Here is a 12,058-nt window from a genome sequence, read left to right on the forward strand (position 1 = left end):
TCCTCCTGTATGTCCCAATGTTCCTGTTCGTGAACCCGCACAAAGACCTGTACCATTAATATGTAACTGAAGCCCTTGACTGAAAGGCTATGAAGAACCTATTGCTAAACATTTAACTACACATTTGTCCACCTGGACAAAGATCTATGCATGTATGTGCAGTTCATTAAAGCCAGATGTAACCTGTAAAGACAAATGAGCCGGCCAGCAAGCCTCTCCAATTTTCTGGACAGCTGTGTGCGTGCTTTCAAAATGCAGTCTGATGACATGCAGGACAAGCAGATTCCAAATCCAACTTCTGAATGAGGACATGAACCTTGGACTGAAGGAAAACTCCTCTGGTTTGTTATCCTTGAGCCCTTCGTCTGCATTTGCTCCCGACTGATGTAATGACACCTCATCAAAATGGTTTCTAAGAATATCATACACATTGCTCTGAGTGCCTGCCACATCATTCAGAGCTGAGTGCCACAGCACAGGGAATTAGCCCTTCCTTTCCATTTGCGGCCCTTAGATGAGAGAGTTGTTAATTCAGCAGTTCATTTCAGAGAAAAACTAATATCTGCCCCTTTTCACATCAGGTGGGGAGCTGAAAATTCGGGGTTGGCAGATCAAGCAGACTGCAGGCAGCGAGATTGCACAGAGTCAGGATGTTCTCTGACATGATCCTATTTATGAACATTGAACATGAATTCCTCCTTCTGTCAGTAGAGGAGAAATACGTGAAAGAGGAGCAATATCTGAGGTCACAGCTGCAAATGCCTTTGAAGGTGAAATTGTTGGTGTGGAAAAACATTTAGTACTGTCTTAATCAAATTTCACTGTAGGGCCAAACTGAAAAAATAAAAAAGAATGTAATTAAAAATTAAAGTCCAAAACTGTTCCTGAAAATTCCTACTCAGCTGCTGCATAACCTTGAAGCTGTCCGAACTCTCTGGCTAAGTTGCCTAAAGGTGCCTCTGCACAGACCCAGAACTACCTGCCCTGGCAAAGCAGAGTAGGTCACTGTATAGTAGCTGCCTGAAGAGTACCAAAATCCAAAGAGCAAATGCTTTTGTAGACCTGCATCCCACACTTTCATTTCCCACCACCAATCCTCCACCTTTTCTCACCATTCATAAGAAAGCTTCAGTTGCAATGATATATTAAAGAAGAAAGAAAAAAAATTAGATGACTGCAAGGACACATGTGTAAGTTCCACGTGACATTGCCACATGCAACAGAAGGGCAAGATGTCAGGTGTACTGCTGTCCACACCACCTCCTCTTAGCTCCTCCTGGTGAAGTTGCATTGCCAAGTATGAAAGCAGGAACTGCCCTCAACACGGGGCAGGTTCAGAATTCCCCAACCACCCAACAGGCATCCAACAGCCTATAAAGATGCACCTGCCCTACTGGGTTTATGAGATATTATTAGCTGCCCTTATATGCACTACAGGTAAGTGATTTATGAGCCTGCCTTGAGAATCAGCAGGTCTAGTGACCTGGTGTTATTTCTCAAAAACTTGCAATTACTAGTAATGCTTGTTATCAAACTAGAAGGCAAATTAAAATAGTCTACCATGATGATACCAACAGAGCATCTAAACCTGGACCACTCCCATGGCAGAAATATTTTCTCTGATTACAGAGGACATTCTGGTACTCACAAATCTTCTGAGGGGAAAACACATAGACCAAAATTTTTGTGTTGCATCTGTGGACTAATTAGTGTCACTTCCTACATTTAAAGCGCATTGTTCAGGAAAAGTAGGGCAAAGTAAACTGTATATACTCTTCCCATATTTAAATGTGCCCTCCTATGATTCATCAGTCACTCTGTTTATTAAAATGTTTTGGAGTGGGGACTTCCTTTAGCTTTTAAAACAAAGAAATTAAAGGCCAGAATAATTGCAACAGTAACTGTCTTTGCAGGTACTCCTCATCACAGCCTGGCACTAACTCAATGAGAAGGAATTTCTGACTGCACTTATTTCCCACACCTGTGCCATCTGGGCTGGCTTAATCTAATCAGTGCATGTTCATTTGCTGTGTCTTCTGCTGCTGCTCATGGTTAAGAAGTTTCTGCTCCCTGGACACTTAACGCTACATCTCTGACAGAGTTCCAGCTATCTCAGCTCTTATCTATCTAATTACTACAGAACGCAATCTCACTCTATGAAAAACTCAAGCTGGAAAAAAAAAATTAACAAAGTAGATCAGCTGGTAGAACTGACACGACAAGAACTTCTGGAGAAGAAAAAGTCATAAAGTGTAGTCAGACCAAGCATCTCTTGAGCAACTTAATTTGCCCAACTTAATTTGCCCCTCTTATTGTGCCCTAAGACCAACTGTGCTTCAGAGAAAGAGCAGAATTTTATGGCAGGATTTGTATATTGCCTTGCTCTTTATGCTTACTGGACTCTTAGGTGCTGTTGTGATAAAAATAATGGGGGAAAAAAAAGAATAAATGGAAAATTATATAATTCTCCAAAGGAAAGCCTATTTTGATTTTATTTGTTTGTTTTACAGCCTAAATATTACCACACTGCAACCCTGTGCCCCTCAAGGCGCTCAATGGCTAAGTTTTGTAAGCAATCACAGTTGTCTGCATTAGACAAGGAGTTCTTTAATTTTTTACTGAACCTCTTCTAGGCTTTAGGTGCTAGTGAGATATGCAGGTATCACTAATTTGATTTTCAGCCAAACACAATTTAACCACTCACATTCTAGCTCCTTCAGACTCAGCTGCAACTCTGAAAGCATCTTGAACATCTAGCATGTTTGCAAAAATTTCCAATCTCCTTCTTTCCAAGAGAATACTCATTAGCAGTTAGGGTAGAGCAGTAAAGATTCTTCTTTCTCAGGCCAGACTATAACTTTCCATTCAAAGTCAGTGTAGTTAATTATCTTTGAAAGTATTCTTCATGTTTCATCAGTGTCTAAAGGCCCCAAAGCAAAGCAAATTTTGTTCGGCCTGGCATTACATAAGGCAGAGAGAGTGAGATTCTGAACTGAAGCACTTTTAGTCTAAGCATGAAAAACAAAATGAGCACATAAAAGTAACAAAAGGACAAAAAAGAAATAACTTGTCTGAGATCTTACAGCCACTCAGGAATGCACTGGTCTCACTTGTAATACTCAATAAAGCCAGTCTTTTTTCCAAAAGAAAAAAACTAATTAATGTGATGATATTTCTCTGCACCCATCTCCATTGTAGAGAACACATATTGGTATCATTTAATTTCTATACTTAACAAGTATATAAGCAGCTTTAATTGCTGGTTCTTTCTCATTGTGGAAAAGAACTGAGGTTGAAAGTCTGATCCCTCTTTGAAAGGACTGTGTTGGGTAGAGAGCTCTCTATCCCCAGCACTGGATTTTATTATGTCAATGTTTCAAAGACATGGCTGTGATGTCCAATAAGGACTGGCAGCATTCAAACAAAACTTGTACACAGAAAAGCACAATACAAGAAGCTGTTTCTCAGCAATATCCTATTACATACACACTCATTTCCAACTGAGACTGAATTAGTCAAAACTATTCAATGCACTTAGGTTAACTCTACAAACCCCTTCAGATTGCAAATCAGATTGGCAGAAGCTGGAAGAAAAGGTTTGCTCAGACATTAGGAACAACTCAGGAATCCAAGTTCCCAACAGTTCTGACTCAGTCTGGCTCAGTTTCTGTTAGGCAGGTTAAAATGCATTGTTTGTACCAAATAAAGCATAAATAACAGCTTTGCCTTTATCTGCCTCTTGCACCTCACTGCTGCTGGAGCTGCAGGAGACAATGCCCCCTCCCCCCCAGCCAGGACACTCACAGAAACTTCAGCTTCCTGCTTGTAGATTTTCTGGTGGGGCAAGGCTGGGCTCAGTGATGCAGGGGACTCTTCAGGCAGCTCTGAGTCTCTATATCTTATCAAGTCCTAGAGTCAGTATGTTGAGATTGTTTCTAATTTCAAGTTGTTCTGATCCAATCTCTCTTTTTTAGAAATGATAACAAAGTGGTGCTCTTATTAACATATTTGATGAATTACTCTAAAGGATTCAACCCTGTATCAACCTTTTTGCTCAAATTTATTCTTGGAAGAAGAGCTAACAATGCTGATTTCCTCATGCTCTAAGAGTGCATTATCATTCCTTTGGCCCACTGAGCAGCATGTTGTCATCTTTTTGAAAAAACAGGGATATTCTTTACACTGAAAAGAAGATAAATAGAAAATTGTGTGATGTGATGTAATTTGGGGGAAACAAACTCCCTTCTCTTTCTGTATCCCCTGGAGAGTCAAGAGAATGTTTTTCAAGTAGCTGTAAGTAAGTAGCAATTACATTACCAGGACTTTTGCACTTTAGCCAAAGGAAGTTTTGCTTTAACATGCATAAAATGAACAGTCTGTGATGCAGAGACACAACCACAGCCTCTCTTCCATAGGGATGCACATAAAACCCAGACTAGAGCAAGCAGCCTGATATCCTTACACATTCACTCTCACAATCTGATACTTCAGATTGTGTTGCATTGTGGAAAAGTTTCAGGGTGAAAAGAATCCCACACAAATCCCACTCATATCCCAGTATATTGCAGGCCTTTACACTAACATCACTGAACAATCACTCTAGTCCATAAAAATGGAAATAGGACTGAGACTGCCATTTCCCTGTGGTGTTCCAGCTGTGCTCTAAAGGAAAGGGACAGCAGCTGGTATTTGTACTCTGTTATGCAACCAAGATGAGGAACATTATTCCTGAATCCAAATCCTTTGGTTTAGGCATGACAAAAATACCAAACTGCTCAGAAAGGAAGTTACAGACATATGAGAAAGCTGCAACTAAATGCATAGAAACACCAAACCTGAGGGTCACAGTGAGGGACCTCTGCTGGCATTTCCTCAGGTGAAGTTACTCACAGGTCTGGACCTTTGGCCTCATCTTTAGCCAAAAGGCAAGATACAGACCTGGGAGTCCTGAATGTCACTGCTCCTGAGCATGTGTTCTCACTACCACAGTTAATTCAGAAGTATCTTAAACTAGAACTAACTTAGTCATCCACTGTAACTCCCAAAGAACTGTGGTTCCTTTAATTTCAAGAAGCTGCAGACTCCAGGTACCGAGGTGCCCCTGCACCCTGGGGTGGGTCCCACTGCCTATGTGACTGTTCCTGGGGCTGGAGGAGGTGACTGGACTGTCACTGGCCGCTGCAGAGCCCTGCCCTCCACTCCCCAGCAGGACAGCAAGATGGCTGCTGGACCATCTAACCCTGCAAAAAAATGCACCAGCTGCACTCACCACAATTCCTCCCAGGATGTAAAGCCTCAGACTTTCTAGCTTCCAAAGTTTTGCTTTAGCAGTATTCACCTACCTAATCTTTTCGCCCTCTACTTGTGTTTCAGAAACTCAGGTGGCAAGAACGCACCACTCAGCAATGCAGGATGTCTCCAGCAGTAACAAATGGACTACTTTGGAAAACATAATTACTGGGTTGGGGTTTTCAACACATCTCTGAAAACATAATCTCTTATAATTTGCGTCCTGACTATGCTACCACCTACCAACACACAGAAAAACTCACTGAAGTGGAACTGCTCTTTAGTCTCACCATGATTAACACCTGCCACAGGAGATGTAAATTCCCTAGCAGCTGTGAGCTAGGATTAGAACAAAGTTGAGGTTTTTGTGGGTTTGGGTTGTGTTTTTTCTTTCAATGAAGAGGAAGAATAAAGAGCTTTAAGAGACATAGAAGGCAACATTTTTTTTGTTTTCTCTTTTCCCACTTCTCAAACACAAGAGATTTTTTTTCCCCCTTTTCAGAATTTGCTTTGGAAACTTTAAATGCTGATGGGGAAATTTGTTGCAATAATTTTTAGAGCAACCTTCCTTCCTATACTTCAAGTCCCCCACAGAATTTATTTTACCTTAACTACCTGCATCACTAGGTACTTCCTAAAATACAATTTACAGTTCATGAAACATTTTCTGCACATCCGCAGAGAACTGGCTGATTACATGGTCCCAACACCTTTTTGCAACTCAGCAACTGACCTGGATGAAACACTTTCTCTCTTGACATTGTGTTTCCAAGCAGCCAATGGTAATTCCCCAACAATTATCAGTCATCCATGGGAAGAGAAGACAATTGCCAACTCCCAAATATTTAGGGGAATGCTTCTTGCTCCTCTCATCCCCCTGTAAAGTAGAATTGACACGTTCATTACATCATTGAATTTCCAGCTACACAACAGTTCTAGTTCTCATAAGGTGAGATAAAAGTTTGAAATAGTGATGCCTGACATTTTTCTTATTTTGTGAACTGCTTTACTTTAAAACTAATGTCTGAATCTGGTGGAGGTATGGGTTGGAGTATGTGGAAATAGCAGAATCTTATGTCTGTATTGTAAAGAAAACTTGTATCCAGATTAAAAAACACTATTCTAGTGAAAATTTTAAGGTATTGAGTTGTTACAGACAGAGAAAGATATTGATGCTCTTCAGTTACTTCGAATTCCTCTGAGTGTTGATATACAAAAGTTAATGATATACTAAGCAAGAATGCATCCAAAGTCTCTCATATGCAAGAGATCTACTTCTGCCATTGTGTCCTTAGCTTAAAAAAAAATCTTAATTAGCAACTAGTCCAATCTTTTAATGAGTCTGTAACATCCTTTAACTCTGCAGTAACATGCCATTCACATTGCCTTTCCTATTTTATTGTGAGTTAAATTAAGGTTTAACTTTTACTCATCTCCTAACTTTCTCAGCTGTGAATAGTCCTCACAGCTCAGTGATTTGGCTGGTATTTGTTACCTGGGACATGCTGCTTAATTGCTACTACCTGTCCTAACAATCCCTCTGACTGAGACAGCTGACAAACGTCTAAAAACAAAATTAAAAGGGAAAACAGCAACAAATCCTCCTCATTTTAACTGGGTGGTGTGAAAAAGGGGTTACCTCATCAGCTTTTGTAATTTTCAGGGATTAATTACAGGATAATGTTTGCTGCAGAGGAGTTTATGAGGCAATAAATAGCTTTTGTGGCTGATTAAGTGCCAAAGCAAAGCTGATAAAGGCATCTAATAATTGCAAAAGACATTTAGTGCCTTGAATACATCTCTGTCACGGATGCATGTCTTACTCTGACAGATCAGCAGCAAACTAAGGAAACGGAGAGAGGCCCTCCTTGTCTTCAGAGACCTTGTAACTAGAAAAGCCCACAAGGAGTACAGGTACCCCAGATCCGGGGCGATGCTCACCTGCCAGCAATCCAAACACCGCAGCTGGAGCCGTGGCTTTCGCTGCTCGGCAAACGCTCCGGCAGCGCGGAGGCACCGCCCGGGCCCGCTCAACCCCAGCCCTGCCCGCCTTGCCCCGGGGTTGGGGCCAGGGTTGGATTCTGGGGCTCACAACGGCAAACCCGGGAGGGGGATGAAATGGGAAGACGGAATTTGAGGCCGGCTTGCATTGGGCAGCCGCCATCAGCGGGACCTCTGAGGGCGGGGGACGCTGCCAGGATCCCACAGTGCGCCCAGCCCCGCAGCACTGAGGGGCCGCCCTCCATCCCTTCCCCCGTGAGGGCGATGGCCCGAGCCGAGGAGCAGGGGGAGACTCGCGGTTCTGAGGCCCTTTCTTCTGTTATGCCATTTGGAGAGGGAGGGGTAGCGAGGGTGTGAAGGCAGGGAGGGTTAGGTTGGATATTAGGACAAGGTTCTTCACCCAGGGGGTGTTTGGGCACTGAACAGTCTCTCCAGGGAAGTGGTCACAGCACCAACCCTGACAAGAGTTCAAGAGCTGCTTGCACAATGCCTTCGGAACACAGTGTGGCTCTCAGGGCAGCCCTGTGCAGGGCCAGGAGCTGCACTCCATGAGACTTGTGGGTCCCTTTCAATTCAGGATACTCTGTGGTGTCATGACTCTGTGAAGGCAGCGCTGGCTGCTGCACCCTCACTGCCGCTGTTGGGCCTCAGCTCGTGTGGAAGCGTTGTTGTTTCTCTCTAAGTGCAGGTGCAAGAAGCTGTGGGGGTTTGTAGCCATCTGCCACTTAAACTGATGGGAACTTACAGTCTGCTGGTTTGTTTTCTCCTTTGGGGTGGCACAGCAGGCTCCTGTGGTGGTGGTTGGAGCTACTTTTCCTGCTTAAGTGGAAAGGGGATGAAGCAGCACACACCAGATTTCCAGTGGTAAGGCATTCTAATCTTTTCCACAGCGGTACTGCAGTGGCTTTGCCAGCTGTGACCACATCTATATTGGAGGCAAAAATACTGCACAGTGGGAAACTGAAGAGAACCAGGGAAAATGGGCTGATGGCAAGTGCATCCCATGTCCCTTCCTCCTCCTTTCTTTCCCTGCCCTTACACAGCCCATGTAAACTGTCATGGATTTTGGTGCTTTTTCACTCTCTTTGCCTTGTTTGCTGCCTTTGCTCTTCAGCTCAGAAATAATAGGCACAGCCAAAGACTGATGCAACTTCTAGCTGTAAGAACACAGAGTTCTGCATTTTATAAACAATAATTAACTACTGCTGACTGTGTCGGCTGTGAGAAGCCTGAAATGCTGATCACATCTTGCAGCTCTCACCAAGGCAGCAAAGAAAGCAGAAGTACCAACTTTGAATTCTGCCATGTTGTCCTTTCCAGCTTGCAAATGAACTGATGATTTAACTGATATGATGCCTAAGTGGGTGAGCTTTAAATTAGTCATAAGAAGACAGATGCTGGTGGGCTGGCACTTACTGCTGGTTTGTTATTCTGCATGATTCTTTCCTCTGCCATCTCTTGAATATGAGAATGGGCTGCATTTTGACTTTATGCCCAGAAGTGAACTTTGCCTGTGTTTATATTAATCCAAATGTGTCCAAATAAACATGAAATAGCACCTGAGTCCCTAAAGTTTAGTTGACAAGTTTGATTCAGTTTGATTGTTGTGCTTTGTGAGTGATAATAATTGCAAAATAGAGACCAAGAATGAACAGTTGCAAGTGTCCCAGAAGTGTTTTATAATCTGGACTGTGTGGAGGCAAGGGCAGCATGAAGAAATCGATCAGAATACCGTGCAGCATCTTCCTAAGGGCACACTTGTTTTGATAATGCAAAGTCAAAAGACAGTTTTGCTGTTGGGTGAGGCAGCTCTGATTCAGAAGAAAGGCAGGAATTGGAAAGCATCGTTTTCTGGGAATTGATGTATTTTTAATGTCTTCCCTCTCTGGCTACAGCAGAGATCATGACAAATTCAACTAATTTTTTTTCAAGCTCTGTTCTTGCAAAAGCAGATTTTAACATCTGCTTTAGCTCTTCCCTTGGCTTACAATTACCGATTTCTACTTGAAGGCTTTATTTCTCAGATGCTGGGCTGTGATTGATAATTGAATCTCTGTAAGTGCAGTATGAGTCATGAGAAACAGGGTGAGAATACATAAATGTGTATCTAGAGAGCACAGTATTTACTCAGAGAGCTAACATTGAAACAGCAGCAAAAAGCACACAAGTTAACCACATGAAACGCTTGGGCTGCCCCACTGAGCAGTATTCCCTTTTCTCAATGGAGTAGCTAAGCACCCAGCCTACATAAACTGTGAAATGTAATTACCCTGACATATGGGAAAACTCTGGCAGGCACAGCCTTGGCATGGACAGCACAGCATAGCCCTGCAAAGGCCCCCAGAACTCGAGTGTATTGGAGACATGGCCAGCATGTTCTGATAGCTCAGCTATTTCTGAGTTTCTCATTCTCACTTTGCTGCATCCCTGGAACATCCCTGGAACAGCCATTTGACAGGATGCAAGGTATCCTTCCTTTCTCCCCCTTCCTGCAGCTTTTGCACCTGAGGCTGTATTATGAGTTTGAAGTTTCTGCTCTCTGGATCAACTTCCCTCATCTGAAAAGGGAAAATAAGCAGTAAATGTTTTCCTTTAGTATGTGGAATTCCTCTTACAATTTAGTGAATCCTGGTTTGAATTTTACTTTAAAAGAAAACACTGAAGGTCATAATCTGTAAGAGTCTGTGATTGTTGATTACTTCGTAAATTGTCAGACACCCAGCTCCAAGTTAGCTACCCACATGACTGAGCAAAGAACATATGACTTTTTAAAGGTTTGATAGTCTTCAGGAAGGACAGCCTAACAAATTTCCTAAACCCACGTGTGCTGGTTTGTGCAGATGCATGGCTGGTGGGTACAACTTGAGATGAAAAGTTGCAAGTTTGGACCCCAGTGTCCACAAGAAGTTAATAAAAATGTCTTAACCTTGGCAAAAGACAACTTTCTCTCATCTTCTTGCCTATCTACTGCAGCATATGCACAGTGTAATCATAGGTGTTGCCCAAGAAAAAAAGATACAGAAGTGCTTGGCACAGACCTTCTACTCTTAATGTTAAAGGTACCTGTTAAAACTGAAGAAAATTAAGGTTGGTTTGTTATTGCATAAGGCTTATGAATGGAGAGGACTTGGCATTATGAGCACCCTGCTTGCTCCAACCAACAGAGCTCATCTCAGGGTTCATACCAGCAGAGCTCTGCCTGTGCACACACACAGCAGATGAAGAGCATCTCCTTTTGAGTGACATCCAAGATTACAGGATTGTCAGTGTGAACTTAGAGCTCTGTTACCCTGCTGCTATCTGGTCCTCCCAGGAGGGGAGTGGAACTCCTGTACTGGAGAGGGTTGTCAGTCTCACACCAAAGGAAGCTTTCCCTTGCTAGGCAGAATCCCCCAGTCTGGTCTGGCTGCCAGAGTATCAATTAAATCCTGATTCCTGAACACGAAGTTGGCCTTAAAAACAGTGTAACTGAACAGATACTTCCAAACCTGCTGTAGAAGAGAATACTGGAGAACTAGTGAAGGTACTAGAAGATAGGGAACCAACTGAAAGGGTTTCTGATACAAATTCAAAGGTCATGTCATTTAACAGACCACTGAAAGAATTCAGATGGATTATCATCTCTATAAAAACCCTTATATTCAGAAAACTGTCCTTAAAAGTAATTCACTTAAATGTGATTTGAAAAATAATTTTTACTCTAAAGCCTCTCTGCCTGGCTTAAATAAAGAACTCCATCTTCCAAGCTTTTGATTACAAAGCAACTTAGCCCAAGTCAGTTACTGCTGTGATCCTTAAAAACTTTAAAGCTTGCCCTATGCCAAAGCTCTGTTAACACTGCACACGAAGCTAGATTTAACACCACATTATTTACCATTTGTAAGCAAGGTAATAAAAGCTTTGGTAGGTGAATGTATTTTCATCTTAGAAGTTTTCCATAGTTTCTAATATGGCCTAAAAGTTGCCCTACTTCTGCTAGAATTAAGGTTTAATGAGAAATGCCTTTGCCTTACAACCTGCAGACCCATGAGAAAGTAGGAAAGCTGGGGATACCACTAATGGTAAATGTAAGCATTTGTCTTTAAATTTGGTAATCTTAAGGTAAAAATGTAAGATTTGCTTTAGTCCATTATCTTTACAAAAGACTCAGCTTCAACTAATTTGAGTTAAACTAAATCACTATGTATACCTTGGATATTCAGTGTAATTTTGCTTTCAGAAAGCCTAGAAAAAAAAGACTTACAAAAGCATTAGGGAGAAGGATAAAAAAACAACCTAGAAACCTGCAATAGCTATAAGTAAATTTGCAGAAAGCAAGCAGCTTCCTGCCTAAGTGGAAAGATAACATGCATGGAGAAAGACAGACTTGTTAGATTGAATTCTTGGTTAAACTAAGTACAACAGACACAGCAGAAGGTGTGTTTATGCAGACCTGGTGCATGTTTGCAGAAGGCAGTTCTCCATTTAGTTTTAAGTAGGACTTCAAACAGTCCTTTAAGTTTGGTTTAAAAGCAGCATTATGTGTATAGCTGTTTCAAAGTAATTTCCTTCCAGCCCAGAATGTAGTCACCAGTCAGAGGTACTTAGTTTTCACAGGTTAGCAAGCTCTGAATCAGGAACTACATTAATTTGGAGGTCTGGCTTTGGTGACTATTAGTGATTTATTGATTCTGTTAAACAAGAGACTAGTTTAACTCGGTGCAAATTACACACACAATGCATCAAACCTTGAGTATGAGGCAGCGGAGCAGGTTGCCCAGAGAAGTTA

Source organism: Taeniopygia guttata, chromosome 6 (genome assembly GCF_048771995.1).
Source record: "Taeniopygia guttata chromosome 6, bTaeGut7.mat, whole genome shotgun sequence".
Classification (NCBI taxonomy): domain Eukaryota; kingdom Metazoa; phylum Chordata; class Aves; order Passeriformes; family Estrildidae; genus Taeniopygia; species Taeniopygia guttata.